At 42.5% G+C, this 15,598-nt stretch overlaps 1 protein-coding gene and 1 non-coding gene across 2 annotated transcripts in view; both read right to left on the reverse strand.

The window, feature by feature from the left end:
- Window positions 1–15,598, reverse strand: part of RASSF3 (Ras association domain family member 3) — a 73,339-nt gene that overhangs the window by 35,648 nt on the left and 22,093 nt on the right. The gene's annotated exons all lie outside the window — the stretch shown is intronic.
- Window positions 3,723–3,824, reverse strand: LOC128775147 (U6 spliceosomal RNA). Its single transcript, XR_008419798.1, has one exon. It is a non-coding gene; the product is annotated as a U6 spliceosomal RNA (small nuclear RNA).

The raw sequence follows: 15,598 nt of genomic DNA on the forward strand, positions 1-15,598 counted from the left end.
TGGCCTTGTATTGCCCCAGGAAACAGGAGAGCCATCAGGTAAGTCTGCCTCTTCCTCATCCTGGTGGCTCCTCACAAAAGTGCACAGCTCCTCTGGCACCATGAGGACTTCTTTCTTCCATGATGAATTTTCAGGCTATAAACGAGTCTTACTCTTCTACTGACACTGTCTTTTTTAAGAGTGCATCTGTGGGCATCAAATGTCAGCTATGTACTGATTTGACTCCTTTAAACCGGGTTCCAGACATTTCACTGCCACCCCCCAAATACTACCTAAATAGTGCCACCCACACTTACTACCACAGATGAGCACACTATGCGATGGGACACTTGGCAAAAAGCAAATGCATCTCTCCCAACCTCCCTCGGGATTATCAATGCCTCGGGGCACACGTTTACCTTTCTCCAGGGCAGAGCTCAATTTCTGGGACACAGGAGATGCTCCAGGAATGACAGGTGGGAGGATCAGAAGGAAGGTACAGTAGGTGGAGACCTCGCTGAGCATCTGGTTCGTCCCTCACACATACTCGGGATAGTGGCAAAAGCTAAGCTACTGGAACCAGTGCTCAGTCTGGTGGAGAATTCAGATGCCGTGTCCCACTCTCTTTTCTTCCAAAGTGATTTTACTCTTAATTAATTTCTCTCTGTGTGCGTGTGTGCGTGTGTGCCTGTGTGTGTTTAAATATACATAACATAGAATTTAAAATTTTAGGGGCACCTGGCTGGCTCAGTGAGTAGTGCATGTGACTCTTGATCTCAAGATTATAAATTTGAGTCCCATGCTGGGTGTAGAGATTACTTAAAAGTAAGTCCCATGCTGGGTGGCTCAGGCGGTTAAGCCTTGGACTCTTGGTTTTGGCTCTGGTCATGATCTCACGGTTCGTTGAGTTTAAGCCCCGAATCAGGCTCTACGCTGAGAGCATGAAGCCTGCTAGGGATTCTCTCTCTACGTCTCTCTCTGCCCCTCCCCTGCATGAACTCGAGTGCTCTCTCTCTCTCTCAAGATAAACATTTTAGGGGTGCCTGGGTGGCTCAGCCGGCTAAGCGGCTGACTTCGGCTCAGGTCATGATCTCGCGGTCCGTGAGTTCGAGCCCCACGTCGGGCTCTGTGCTGACAGCTCAGAGCCTGGAGCCTGTTTCAGATTCTGTGTCTCCCTCTCTCTGACCCTCCCCCATTCATGCTCTGTCTCTCTCTGTCTCAAAAATAAATGTTAAAAACAATATTTAAAAAAAAAATCAACATTTTTAAAAGATAAAAGAAAAAAATACTTTATAAAAAAAGAATTTAACATTTTACCCATTTTCTTTTAATTTTAGGTAAGCTCTACACCCCATGTGGAGCTTGAACTCATGACCCCAAGATCAAGAGTTGCCAGCTCTACTGACTGAGCCAGCCAGGCACCCCACATTTTACCCATTTTTTAAAGTAAACTCCACCCCCGACATGGGGCTCAAACTGACCATGAGATCAAGAGTCACACGCTCTACTACACCAGCCAGACGCCCCTCATTTTACTGATTTTTAAGTGTACAGTTCAGGGGCATTAAGTACAGTTTCACACAGTTCTGCAACATACCAACACCCATCTCCAGGCTGCTTTCACCTTCTCTAACTGAAACTCTGTATCTGTTGTATCTCCCTATTTTCCTCTCCCCCAGCCTCTGGCAACCACCATTCTACTTTATCTCTATAAATGTCACTACGTTAGGTAGCTCATGTAAGTGGAATCCTGTAACATTTGTCTTTTTGTGCCTTAGCTTAAGGTCTCCAAGGTTCATCCACATTAGAGCATGTGTCAGGATTTTACTTTAGACAACTACTTTGTTGACAGCCTGGAATGGTCCATAAATTAAGGGATCAATATCATGAAGTCCCAGGTTTTCCAACGGGCAGACAGGCCCATTTCTCCGACCGCTTTTTGCTCAAGCGAGCCTTCAGCCTGTATTTTTTCTGGTCTCTGGGCTAAAAGACACAGGCTTGTATAAACAACATTCACTGCACAAATTCAGGGCCACTCAGCATTTCCTTACCACCAGAAGATACGAGCGTTAAAGGTTCTTTATCTTTCATTTCAACTACTTTGGGAGATCTGGCAAATGGAAAAAGGAAAGCAGGAAATCACAAGCAATTTGGGAATCTTCTCTGCACTAAAAATTGGTAACATCTCTTTTTTAAAGTTATTTAGATATAACTCACGTAACCATAAAATTCACCCACGTGAAGCACACAAGTCAGTGGTTTTAGTATACTCACAATGTATACAACCATTCCCAAGATCTAAATTTACAATATTCACAGACCCAGAAATCCTATCCCCATTAGTATTTGGACCCCACTCCTTCCCATTAGGCCATCTCAAAGTTAGTATCTCGTTAACAGTCTTCCATTCCAGGGGCACCCGGCTGGCTCAGTCAGTGGAGTGTGGGACTCTCAATCTCAGGGTTGTGGGTTTTAGCCCCACGTTGGATGTAGAGACTACTTTAAAATAAAATCTTAAAAAAAGTCTTACATTCCTTCTACATCTTCCAAAGTACTTAGCAAGTACTTAAAAGTCCGGTACGTACCTGTCCGTCACCATCAGATGCATATACACCTATGCCACAAATAACCTCAAAAATAATTCTGTCTAGTAAACATTACATTCAGAAATTTTGTAAGTAGGCATATGCCAAGATCTCCTCCTCCGACAATGAGATTCCAGTTAAAAAGAGAAAAATTGGGGGGGGGGGGTGCGCCTGGGTGGCTCAGTTGGTTAAGCTTCTGACTTTGGCTCAGGTCATGATCTCAGGGTTCATGAGTTTGAGCCCCGTGTCGGGCTCTGTGCTGACAGCTCAGAGCCTGGAGTCTGCTTCCGATCCTGTTGTCTCCCTCTCTCTCTCTCTCTCTGCCCCTTCCCCATTCATGCTCTGTGTGTGTGTCTCTCTCTCTTGAAAGTAAAAATTTTTTTTTTAATTTTTATTTTTTTTTTAAATAGAAAAAGTTTTTAAGCTAGATATATGTTCCCAAAACAGCACCATGTTCTGTTTTTTGTTTTCTACAATTAGATAATTTTAGAAGACAGAACAATGGCTAAAACAAGCATTTCAGGAGCGAACTCCTCTCCATAGCATCTAGGACTCTCTTCTCAGTCCCCTGCCTCGCCACCACCCCAGGAAACTAGATCTGGCCAGCTGTTCCATGAAGATTCCGGCCTCATTCCCTCCAAAAACAACACATACAGGCCACTGAATGATACTTCATTTGATAACGTGCATTTTTTTTTTTAATTTTGATACCGTATCCTCTTAAATGAAGCCGTTTCAAAGAAATGGGATATCGCAAGGCACCTGGGTGGGTCTGTTGTTAAACACCTGACTTCAGCTCAGGTCATGATCTCACAGTTCGTGAGTTTGAGCCCCACATGGGGTGAGCATGAGCCCCACTTTGAGTGAGCTCGTGCCCCACTTCGGGTTAAAAACAAAAACAAAAACAAAAACACGAGCCCTGCTTTCTCTCTCTCTGACCCTTGTGGGATTCTCTCTCTCTCTCTCTCTCTCTCTCTCTCAAAAAAGGGAAAAAGAAATGGGACATCACAAGATTTTTTTTTAAGGTAAACCATTTGGTCACAGAAATACTAAATACGAAATATAATACCTGTGGGCCTTATGTAGATTTGAACACCTCTACAGATTTATACCAGTGTTACTCAGAGGGAAGCATGTGCTTTGTGCACAAACCACTTTGTTAAACAGTGAACCGTCATGAACCTGTAGGTCATCCTTGAGCAGGGGCCATGCTAATCTTCTCTGCATCATTCCAATTTTAGTGTATGTGCTGAAGTGAACGTGTCCACAAACCATCTGTGAATTAAGCATCTCCCCTTGCTCTCACTTCACTCTGGAGCGGATTTCTCCTGGGACGGGTATCGGTGTCATTAGCTCTTAAGACTAGTAAGTCATGGCACATAAGTAGTTTTGTTTTGTCTTTTGAATAGCATCCATGGAAGTTAATGCAAAAACAAAGATGCACATGACTGAAATCACTTACTTGGAAATGAGAGAAGGGAACCTTGGTGAATTAGTTTCAGATGGAAGATAGTTTTAATTAAAAATTAGACTAGTGGTGGGGCACCTGGGTGGCTCAGTTGGTTGCCTAGGATTCTCTCTCTCACTTTTTGCCCTCCCTGATTCTCGCACACGCACGCTCTCTCTCTCAAAATAAAATGTTAAAAAAAATTAGACTAGTGGCTAGACGATTATGCCAAGGTAGAAAATACTCCTCCTAGTGCTACTAAAGTGATTTTAGTGGGAGTCAGAATTGAGAGAAGGAGGGAAAATGGGCAATCTGACACTGGAGCGATAATATCTTTCTCCAACATGAATTTGCTCTTGGATCCAGAGGAGCTCCACTAACAACTGCCCTCTACCAACCTGGTGATCCTGGAGGGTGAACCGGAGTTAGGACCCGGTTAGGTCATCCTCAGACATCACTCCACAGACATGCTTCTGGTTGAGTACTGAAGACACCAAGACTTTAAAGAGAATTTGGGGCCCCTGGGTGGCTCAGTCGGTTAAGTATCCAACTCTTTGATTTTGGCTCAGGTCATGATCTCACGGTCATGGGTTGGAGTCTGCATCTGGCTCTGCACTGACAGCATGGAGTCTGCTTGGGATTTTCTCTCTTCCCCACCCCCACCCCCCCCCCCCCCCCCCGGCGTGTGCATTCTCTCTCAAAAAAAAAAAAAAAGTCTGAGCACCTACCATGAAGCAAGCAGTGTGCTACAGCATACACAGAAAGGTGGAGAAATTTTAAAAACAATGCCTTTAAAGAAGTCACAGATCTGGTTGTACAAAGCAAAACAAAAATATGTCATCATTCAGAAAATTATACTATTCAAGAAACCTTAAGATTACACTGTTTATTCTGCCATTAGAACCTCAGCTAATTTGAAGTCACGATGCCACTCCTCTTCATCCCTATTCAAAAAGGATATTGCTGATACACTGAAAAGCATGATAATCTAATGTCTAACCACCAACTAGTCTGTTGTAAATCTCAAGCTGCTGCCTTAGATCTTCCAATATTTCAAAATAAGAACGTTTGGGGGTGCCTGGCTGGCTCAGTCAGTGCTATGTGCAACTCCAAGTCATATAGTTTACAGGACTAAAAGTAAATACTCAGAGCAGGGACTTTCCAAGGAGTGTGATTTACTGTAAGCAAATACGTGTAAGAATCCATAGGAAGCACCCAAAATGGCAAATCACTTTGGTGCAAGTTTAGTGCAACTGCTTCTATAAGGTACAGGAAGAGGCAGGACCCCTAAAACTCCCTAGTAAACATCTCCTGGGGTGCAAAGGCAATTTTATTTTAGCCACAGAAGACAACTCATTAGCCAACTATTGATTAAATACTTGAATCTGATCTTCTCTGTCAGCTCAGAACTCAGCACATTATGGGAGTCATGAGATAGGGACATTGAGGCACTGCTTCAGCCTGGCTCGGAGGCTCTGCTTCCTCTTCTCCTTGGGGAGGATCAAATTTGCTCATCACGCTGGTGAAACGACAGCTGGGAGGGTGGGCCAGATCAAAGTTAACATCCAGGGGGGCTCAAAGAATAGGATGAATCCAAGATGAACTAAAGGCACACGTAAGGTCTACACTTGTGATCCCTCCACTCCCCCTCAAAAAAGACAGAAGTATATTATTATCTTTGTAACAAGAGAGGAGTAAATGGTCCCACTCCGTGCTCGTCAAAAAAATGCCTAATTTGGGGGATGTCTTATTTGAAGAGCAATAGTGGAAAGAGGACCAATTGAAAGACGATGGCAACAGAGGCTCTGAAAACTCCACAGGAGGACTAAGCACTGGGGAGGTTCAGCACGGGAAAAGGAAACCAGAGAGATATGAAGCCCACTCTGCAAAAGCAAAGCCCACTCTGTGAAAGCTACACAAGGAGACAGTTTGGCTTGTTTTACCAAAAAGCTTTTCCGATCTTCCAAAAACGGCTGCCTGGGAAACTGGCAAGCTCTCTATTCTGGAAGTGTTTAAGCAGGGACATCATGACCACTTTGGAAACCAGACACATTTAATACCGCTCTCTTGCCTAGCCAGGTGTCAACATTTCCATCTTCTGACTCTCCTGGGATCTGACTGTGTCCTAGAGGGGAGCTCAAGACCCATTTTCCTTACTGATTCTAACCTGCAGCATGGGGAGGGAAAGTACATTAGAATAAATAGAGGCATTTTTAAAAATCCAAATAGCAGGGCACCTGGGTGGCTTAGTCAATTAATAGTCCAACTCTTGATTCCAGCTCAGGTCACTGTCTCCTGGTTTGTGAGTTTGAGCCCCACATCAGGCAGATTCTCTCCTCTCTCTGCCCCTCCCCAGCTCACATGCCTTTTCTCTCAAAATAAATAAACAAAAATCCAAGTGACTGCTGTGACCCCAGAACACCCATCAAAGCTTCCAGGTAGGCCCAGCCACTGTATTTCCACGAGTTTTATGAGCAATTCTGACAACCATCCTGGGTGAACCCCACCACTCTAGAGTTCCAGCCAGGAGCCCCAGTCCACTTCCACAGCTACAACCAGTTTTGTGTTCATTTTCTCCAGCCCAGATCTCCCTCCTGACCCTCAGTTTGACATGGCCAACATCCTACTGCAATGCCATACCCGTTGCCCAAAGAACCTTTCCAAAGTGGGGAAATATCTCAAAGGTTGCAGGGCCAGACATTCAGGAAGTGCCTCCTTGACCTGCTCCAGGTTTGAGGACCAGATTTATGCCTGCCATCAAACACAAACACCTGTTGGGAGCCCAGATTCCATCCCTTAGCCCAAAATCTAGTGCCCATCTGCGTGAGGTCCAGCCACTTTCCAAGGTACAGGTCTCATTCCTTCTACACAAAGCCTGGTACCAGGGCAGCCACAGCACATCATCAGGAGTTTTCCTCTGCACTTTCTATGTCATGGTCAGCCATATGCATTTCCTACCTTGGGTACCTCACACAGGACTCTTAAAATTGGACTGATTTCTCATGTACTGTTTAATACTCCTAAAAGGACCTAAAAACAACCCCACGAATAAAACAAATATAGGCTTCATTTATTTTTTAAGTTATTTATTGAGAGAGAGAGAGAGAGAGAGAGAGGGAGGGAGGGAGGGAGGGAGGGAGGGAAAGAATGAGCGGGGGTGTGGCAGAGAAAGGGGGAGAAAGAATCCTAAGCAGGCTCCACACTCAGAACAGAGCCCGATGTGGGGCTCGATGCTACAATCCTGAGATCCCGACCTGAGCCAGAATTAAGAGTCACCCCCTTAACCCACTGAGCCACCCAGGCACCCCGGATTTCGTTTACTGTTGATTAGTGATAAATCACATGTGGATGAATCACATGACATTGCATTGGGCAAAAGCTGTCAGCTACAGAAAGAGTATATACTCCAGATTTCATTGATATGAAGCACACAGCCTGCTTCAGATCCTCTGTTCCCCTCTCCTTCTGCCCCTCCCCCACTTGCATTCGCACTCTTAAAAAATAAAGAAATAAACTTTTAAACTAAAAGTACAGTGGTTCTAGCGGAGAGGTGAAAATATTACTGATTAGGAATGATTACAAAAATGCTCACTTCAGCAGCACATACACTGGGCGGGGGGGGGGGGGGGGAGGAATGGACACAAAAGAACCTTCTGGGGTACCAGAAACATACTGTATTTTGAGCTGGAAATAGCTGGTAGTTGGGAGGGGCAAGAGGGGAGGGAAACTGAGGGGAAGAGACACGCATTAAGCTGTACAATTAAGATTTATACATTTTACTTTATACTAGTCATGCCTCGATTTTCAAAATTCAAATACCTACACAAATAAAGATGAGGATTCTGTGTCTGAAGATAAACCACACTCCATTCTTAACCTCAGGAACAAAATATCTTTTGTTTTGGGTTTTTGTTGTTGTTGTTTTTGGTAAAAGATGACAGAAGGCTAGTAACAAAAAGTTTTACTTAATAAAACAACACAACTAAAGAACACAAAAACTTTCAAAATGGCAATATTTAAAAAAAAATTTTTTTTTAATGTTTATTTTTGAGAGAGAGAGCACAAACAGGGGAAGGGCAGAGAGAAGGAGAGAGAGAGAGGATCCGAAGCAGGCTGCAGGCTCTGAGCTGTCAGCACAGAGCCCGACGTGGGGCTCGAATCTACAAACCGTGAGATCATGACCTGAGCCTAAGTCAGATGCTTAACTCACTGAGCCACCCAGGTGCCTCAATAAACATTTTTTAAAAAGGATAAATTCATCTGTAATACACCATCCTGTAAATGGTGGGTAACAATACCTATCTCACAGGGTTACTGTGATAGTTGACTGAGGAGATCACATAATAAAGCACTTAATACAGTACCTATTCATCAATAGGTCCATACTCATCACTCTTGATTTGCCATAATTATCTGTCCATCTCCTTCAATCCCTTTCAGCCCATCCCTCAAAAATTCTCAGCCCAGCAGGCATTTAGTATCGGCAAAATAAACTCAGAGGCTCTCTCTGAGCATGCAAACCATCAACAATTCCCACCTGATTCCGCAAGAAAATACAAAGCTGTTGAGGCTGTGTTTCTGACGCCAGTGTCTGTACAAACCTCGGGGCATACCAAGGTGTACTGGAGTTCAGGTAAATATGGTATATATACCGGAGGCGGTCTCACTTAAAACCTCGAAGAAAACGTAGGTGTTTTTAAGCAGACATTAAGAAGGCTGCGACGTTCGCCAAGGCAGCACAAAGCACTGCTGAGAAGTCTTCGGCGCCCAGCCGCGGGCACTGAAGTGTGGTTCGCTGGCCCTCATTCTCCCTGACCCACCCACGTCCTCTCCTGCTCTCCCCACCTTCATTTCAGGAACAGTTTTCACAGCTCGGGCACCAGGAATTTAGAATATTCCTGCTCTCTACCTTATAAAACTCTAATCAAGGTACTCCTGGCTTCTTAATGCAATTTTAACTGATGATGGCTTGGGCTGTTTCCTTGAATTGTCAACACCACTCTGTCTGGCTTACTAACCCAGTAAAACAAAATATTTATTTTCAGCAAGTCGACACGCAAAAATCGAAAGAACAGGAAACTACAGTTAAGACAAACAAAATACCACAGTAAGATTAACAAACGATATGCACTTTTAAGGATGCTCTTAAGAAGTCGCCATTGTATGAAAGTGTATTTTGGACACAACCATATGCATGCCACAACGAATGGTAACTTTATTTAAATAATTAGTCAATCAAGGGGAACAAATGAAACTCTAAGAGAAACTGAAAAATCAAACTGTCCTTTTTAGGATTAACCTGCAGGAACCTCTGGCTGTTTCTACCCAGAATAAAATTCATATGCAAATTTTTTTCATTTACAAAAGAAAAACAAGACAATTATAGGAGGAAAAAAAAAAACAACACAGAAGCCAAATGAGATTTATCCTATCACCCAGAGAAGTAAACCCTTTGGCGTTTTCTTTTTCCCCTCTCTATTCTTGCATTTAACCTATAAATGCCTTTTTTTTTTTTTAATGTTTATTTTATTCTTGAGAGACAGAGAGTGACAGAGCACAAGCTGGGGAGGTGAAGAGTGAGAGGGAGACACAGAATCCAAAGCAGGCTCCAACTCTAAGCTGTCAGCACAGAGCCCGACATGGGGCTCGAACTCACGAACCGTGACCTGAGCCAAAGTCAGATGTTCAACCGACTGACCCACCCAGGCACCTGTATACATGCCATTTTTAAAATCTTTTCCAATTAAAAAATGTCGTGAAGATCTGTGTATTGAATACTTTAACAACTGTTAATGTTTGTTGGTCAAAAGGTACAAAGTTTCGGTTCTGCGAGATGAGGTTAAAGAGTTAACGCACAGGCAGGATAGGATAACTATAGTTAATATCATACTGATCCCAGGAAATATCCTACAACAGATTTCAGGTTGCTGGCATCACAAAAAATAATGGTTAACTATGAAGAAATGACACATTAATTAGCTTGATGGCGATAATTCACTGTGTATATATCAAGTCATGATGTTGTAGGTCTTAAATACGTAACAATTTTTATTTAAGTGAAAATATATATAATATTTTGACATTTGAGTATTACTAGGGACTAGGCCATGACTATGCTTTTTACATGCATGACCTTCTTTGACATTCAAAACAACCTCAAGAAAGCCGTGATGACAATGATCAGTTAAGAAACTTGCCCGCACAACAATGTGAATACACTTAATGTCACTTAATTATACACTTAAAAAGTGTTAAAATGGTAAAAGTTATGTTATGTATATTTTACCATAATTTTTAAAAGAGAGAAAGAGATTCGCCCAAGGTCACACAGCTCTAAGGGGCAGCACCAGAGTCAGAATTCACAGTCTGGCTCTAGAACCTGAAGTTCTAGACACTGTAGCCTACAAATATTTTTTCTCCGATATAAATATTTTCAAATTGTTAAATGTCTGCATATTGGACAGGTTTGATGTTGGACCTTTACTCTGTTTCCAAATTTCCCACTATTAAAAACAATGCTTTGATGAGCTGCCTTAGAACAGATTTTTCATACATCCTTGGGTTTGGGGGGTTTGATTTTGTGGTTTTTGTTTTGTTTGTTTTTTAATTTAAGGGTACGCTTTTAGAGGTAGAACTGGTAGGTCAGAGCAGAAAGCAAACAATTTAAATAACCAGGTGGATGAGCCATCAACCAGAGCTCATTTTGATCAGCTTACAAGGAAGCCGAATACAGTAAGCAGATGATTTGCAACAAGTAACTGTAATTCGATGGCTCTAAGTCTCAGGGTAAGAATGGGGGAGGGGGGACAACACGCCCGTGTGGCTCAGTTGGTTAGGTGTCCCACTTCGGCCAGGTCATGATCTCGTGGTTCATGAGTTCGAGTCCCGCGTCGGGCTCTGTGCTGACAGCTCAGAGCCTGGAGCCTGCTTCAGATTCTGTGTTTCCCTCTCTCTCTGCCCCTCTCTGCTCATGAGCGTGAGTTTGCTCACGCATGTGCTCTCTCTCTCTCAAAAATAAATAAACATTGTAAAAAAAAAAAAAATCAATAAACATTAAAAAAATATTTTAAAAAAAGGAGAATCACTAGAAATTCAGAGAGTCACAAAGGAGGCTGTCCATGACTAAAGAAATGCTGCTATTGAAGAACACATTAACTGCCCATGAAATGTCCCTTGGAGTCCCCACCCTGACAGCTGTTCAGACTCGTGGGACCCCACCTCCACAGGGGTTCCCATTTGTTCTCTACTTTGACCATCACCTGCTTTAAAGTTCTTAGTTCAAACTAGCAGGACAGTGAAGAATATGTAAGAGGCCCTAAGATTAATCAGTCGGTGATCTGATCGACATTAAATCCGCATAAGTGCAAAGCTCACCCCTCACCCCCTCTCCTACAATGGCAAGGAGACCTTTCATGTTGTATTCCGGCATAAAGTTTCTGTCAATAATGACTCATCATAGAACTTGTAACCAAGATCCATGAGAAGTAGCTCTCTTACGCATTCCTGCCAGAAGGAAATAAACGTTTGGAGAAACAACTAAACCATAATAGCAAATGGTTTTAGGATCTTACTGAAAAGAAGAGTTACATAAAAGTTCCTTTAAGAGACGTGGGGAAAACATGAAGAAACTGATATTATCAGCCTAAAGCCAGTCCAACAGGTCTCTTGGAAACCACAAGCTAAACCTAGGCAGCTTGAGGAAGGCTATAAGAAAACCTAACCGAACCCCCCACCCCCCCTTTGCCCAAAGGGAACACTCCCCAGGTTATTCCAAAAAGATGCCATCAGGATTTATGCCATTCTTCATTCCCTTCTACTTGATCACTTTGAGACAGAAAGAGGACTGAAGAAGTTTTCAGTACAGCATGGACACTAAAGTTAATAATACTGCAGCATATATTTGAAAGTGGCTCAGAGAGGAGCAGTTAAGGTAGTTAAGTTCTCCTGACAAGAAAAAAAACAAGGTACTGCCATTTGATGATCATTTTGCAACATATACAAATAATGAATCATTACCGGTCTACAACTGAAACTTACACACATCAGTTACACCTCAAATATGTTTTTTAGTTTAAAAAGACAGTTTCAAATAAATTATAGAAAATTTAAACACCACAAAAAAATGTTATTATCTACTCAAAAGTCTCCCCTGCCCCACCAAGCCATTCTTCCTGTACCTTCAGGTGAGCACAGATGACCAAAGAAATACAGTTTAGGAATTTCTTTTTTATAGTCTTTCTTTGCGATTTTAGGTGATGATATGCAACCATATATCCAGTTAAGTGGAATTTTACACAAATCACTGAAGTTACCAACCATTAACACATAATAAATATTATCTTCTGTATTCCAACTTGTCCCCAAACCACAAGTTTCCACAGGTCCATTACAGTTTCAAGAAAATATTAGCATACAAGTTAAAAAGAAATAATTAAATCCTCAAGCTTCCCAATTCAAAGATGGAACTGAAGTACTAACCCAATGAACATGAAGATACACATTCCCTTCCCTGTGACTAAGCGATTCCACTCCTGGGGATTACAACCTACAGAAAAGTTTCCCATACACGTGAAAGGAGGCACGTAAAGAAGTGTATTGCAGGGGCGCCTGGGTGGCGCAGTCGGTTAAGCGTCTGACTTCAGCCAGGTCACGATCTCGCGGTCCGTGAGTTCGAGCCCCGCGTCGGGCTCTGGGCTGATGGCTCGGAGCCTGGAGCCTGCTTCCGATTCTGTGTCTCCCTCTCTCTCTGACCCTCCCCTGTTCATGCTCTGTCTCTCTCTGTCCCAAAAATAAATAAAAAACGTTGAAAAATTAAAAAAAAAAAAAAAAAAAGTGTATTGCAATGTCATTTGTAATAGAGAAAAATGGGAGGAAATAGTAATTAAATGTACATCAACAGGAAAATGGACACACTGTAGTGTATAGCAATTAAAAAGAATGAACTAGAGTAGCAAGAATCTCAAAAACAAAGCTAACAATAGACGTTGAGCTACAGAAGAAAATAGGCAATAGGACACTACAGCCAGAAGTTTAAAAAAAAAAACACGTAAAGTAACACTCAACTATTGATGATTAATATTTACATAGACACCAGTAATTAAAGTATTAAATACATGGACAGCAATGATAAACAACTGGAGAGAAAGGGAGGGGGAGCAAACATGGAGCTAGGAATACCCAGGGGCTTCAACTACATCTGCAATGTGTTATCTTTAAAGTTGGATGATCGGGGCGCCTGGGTGGCTCAGTCAGTTAAGCGTCCGACTTCGGCTCAGGTCATGATCTCGCGGTCTGTAAGTTCGAGCCCCGCGTCAGGCTCTGTGCTGACAGCTCAGAGCCTGGAGCCTGTTTCAGATTCTGTGTCTCCCTCTCTCTCTGCCCCTCCCCTATTCATGCTCTGTCTCTCCCTGTCTCAAAAATAAATAAAATGTTAAAAAAAAAATTTTTTTAAGTTGGATGATCAGCGGGGGCGCCTGGGTGGCTCAGGTCATGATCTCACAGTTTGAGCCCCGTGTCGGGCTCTGTGCTGACAGCTCAGAGCCTGGAGCCTGCTTCGGATTCTGTGTGTGTGTGTGTGTGTGTGTGTGTGTGTGTGTGTGTGTGTCTGCCCCTTCCCCACTCATGCTCTGTCTCTTTCTGTCTCAAAAATAAACATTAAAAAAAAAAATTTTAGGTTGGATGATCAGCTATAAAGGTATTCATATACTTTTACATAATCACTGTATTCTGAATAACTGTATTGTGAATTACTGTACTATGAATTACTATATTCTGCATGACTTTATTTTTTTTTTAAGTTTATTTACTTTGAGAGAGATAAAGAGAGTTGGGGAGGGGCAGAGAGAGAGGGAAAGAGAGAATCCCAAGCAAGCTCTTACTTACTATCAGCATTGCTGAGCCCTGGCATGGGACTAAAATCCATGAACCATGAGATCATGATTTTAAGATCTATCCCAATCTCACAGATACACTTTGTAGTGTTTCTAGAAAGTCACCACTCATTCTGTGCACCTATCCATGGAGACCACCCCCATTAGAGACACATGCCATTTCTGAAAATTCATGTTTTTGAGGCAATCTAAACCTTTTCCAAACACACATCAGTGCTTCTTCTACAGAAAAATAAGTTGCACACCCAGTCACTGGCTGAACTTCTACCCTTCCAAAACCCAAATCCAAGTGTCTACAACCTCCAAGAAGTACTCCTAATTAGGTCTGCCCTTTTCTATTCAGCCTCTTGGTGCCACTCACTCAACAAGAGTTGTACAAAACCAATAAATCAAGGGTACTATTATATTTATTTTAAATGTCTCTTAAATGTATTTAATCTCTTCTGAGTTGTTCTGTGCTCATTTATTACAGCTGTTACCATTCACAAACTGCATATTATATGTTGGTCTCCTCATATAATCCCAGAGAGTTCCTTATAAGGAAGGGAGAGTCTTTTATAATAACCCAATTGTATGTAGTACTAAACCCTGTGCATGGTCCGTGCTCAACAATACGTACTGCAAACATCTGAGCAATCTCAGTGTGCCAATAAGGATGTGAATGACTCAATTTTTGGAATTCACCCAGATCCTTTACATTTTCTTTCTGAGAATATATAGCAATATAGAACCAGCCTCTAGAACTTCATTTTCCACTCCGTGAAACAAATCTCCAAAGCTTATTAATCGCAGACTGCTCTTTAAATCACAACAAACCAGACAGAAATCCCCAATTTCTTACAAGTTGTGACATTCATTACAACCACTATCATTTACACCCGTGTAGTGCATATATATGTACTTCGTTAGATGATAATGAACGCCACCAGTATGAAAACTAGAATGCTAGAAATTCAAAAGGTAACGTCAATGTACAATATATGCAAATCTATACATACATTTGTAGGGATTTCACAGTAAATCTTGATATGCAAGGAGACACTGCCTTATCTGGTTCCCATCCCCCTCTCCTATTCCACTACTTGAAACAAGTCTACCCAGGCTTAATTTAACCATAAGCCTATGACTTCCCTTCCCATTGTCCCCCCAGCCCCCGGCCCAAGCTCCAAGCACTAAGCACTGACTTTTGCTAATGTGGCACAGTCACCCCAACGAGACTGCTGCTTTCCCTATTCTTCATCGCTTTCTTAAAGCATGGGTTCTCACACCAGACTGCCCATTTTCTAACCCTAGTTCCTCTGTTTACCAGCTACTGTGACCTTCTTTGTGCCTCTTCTCTACAAAGAGAATATCCACGCCTACCTCACTGGGTCAGTGTGAGGAGGAAATGAACCAATAAATGGACAATGCATTGAGCCATCGTTGTTATCAACAGTAAGAGTATCCCTTCCACGTGCATCAACAATGGTCTCTTTATAGCTGAAAAGAAAAACTGGACTGTCTACTCCACTACTCACAACACTTCGCTTCTGACACCAGAGATGCGGGGCTTTCCCTCACACCAAGCAAGCAATTCTTCGGTTCTCTGCAGACACCCACCCGGTGTCCGTCCTACAATTCAACTCCATTCTGACACCATCCACCTGGGGTTAGCATAGATACCACAAGTGAATTTAAGAGCTTAGTCCCACAAGACA

This window comes from Panthera pardus, unplaced genomic scaffold (assembly GCF_024362965.1).
Source record: "Panthera pardus isolate Hobbes unplaced genomic scaffold, ASM2436296v1 HiC_scaffold_6, whole genome shotgun sequence".
In the NCBI taxonomy this organism is placed as follows: Eukaryota; Metazoa; Chordata; class Mammalia; order Carnivora; family Felidae; genus Panthera; species Panthera pardus.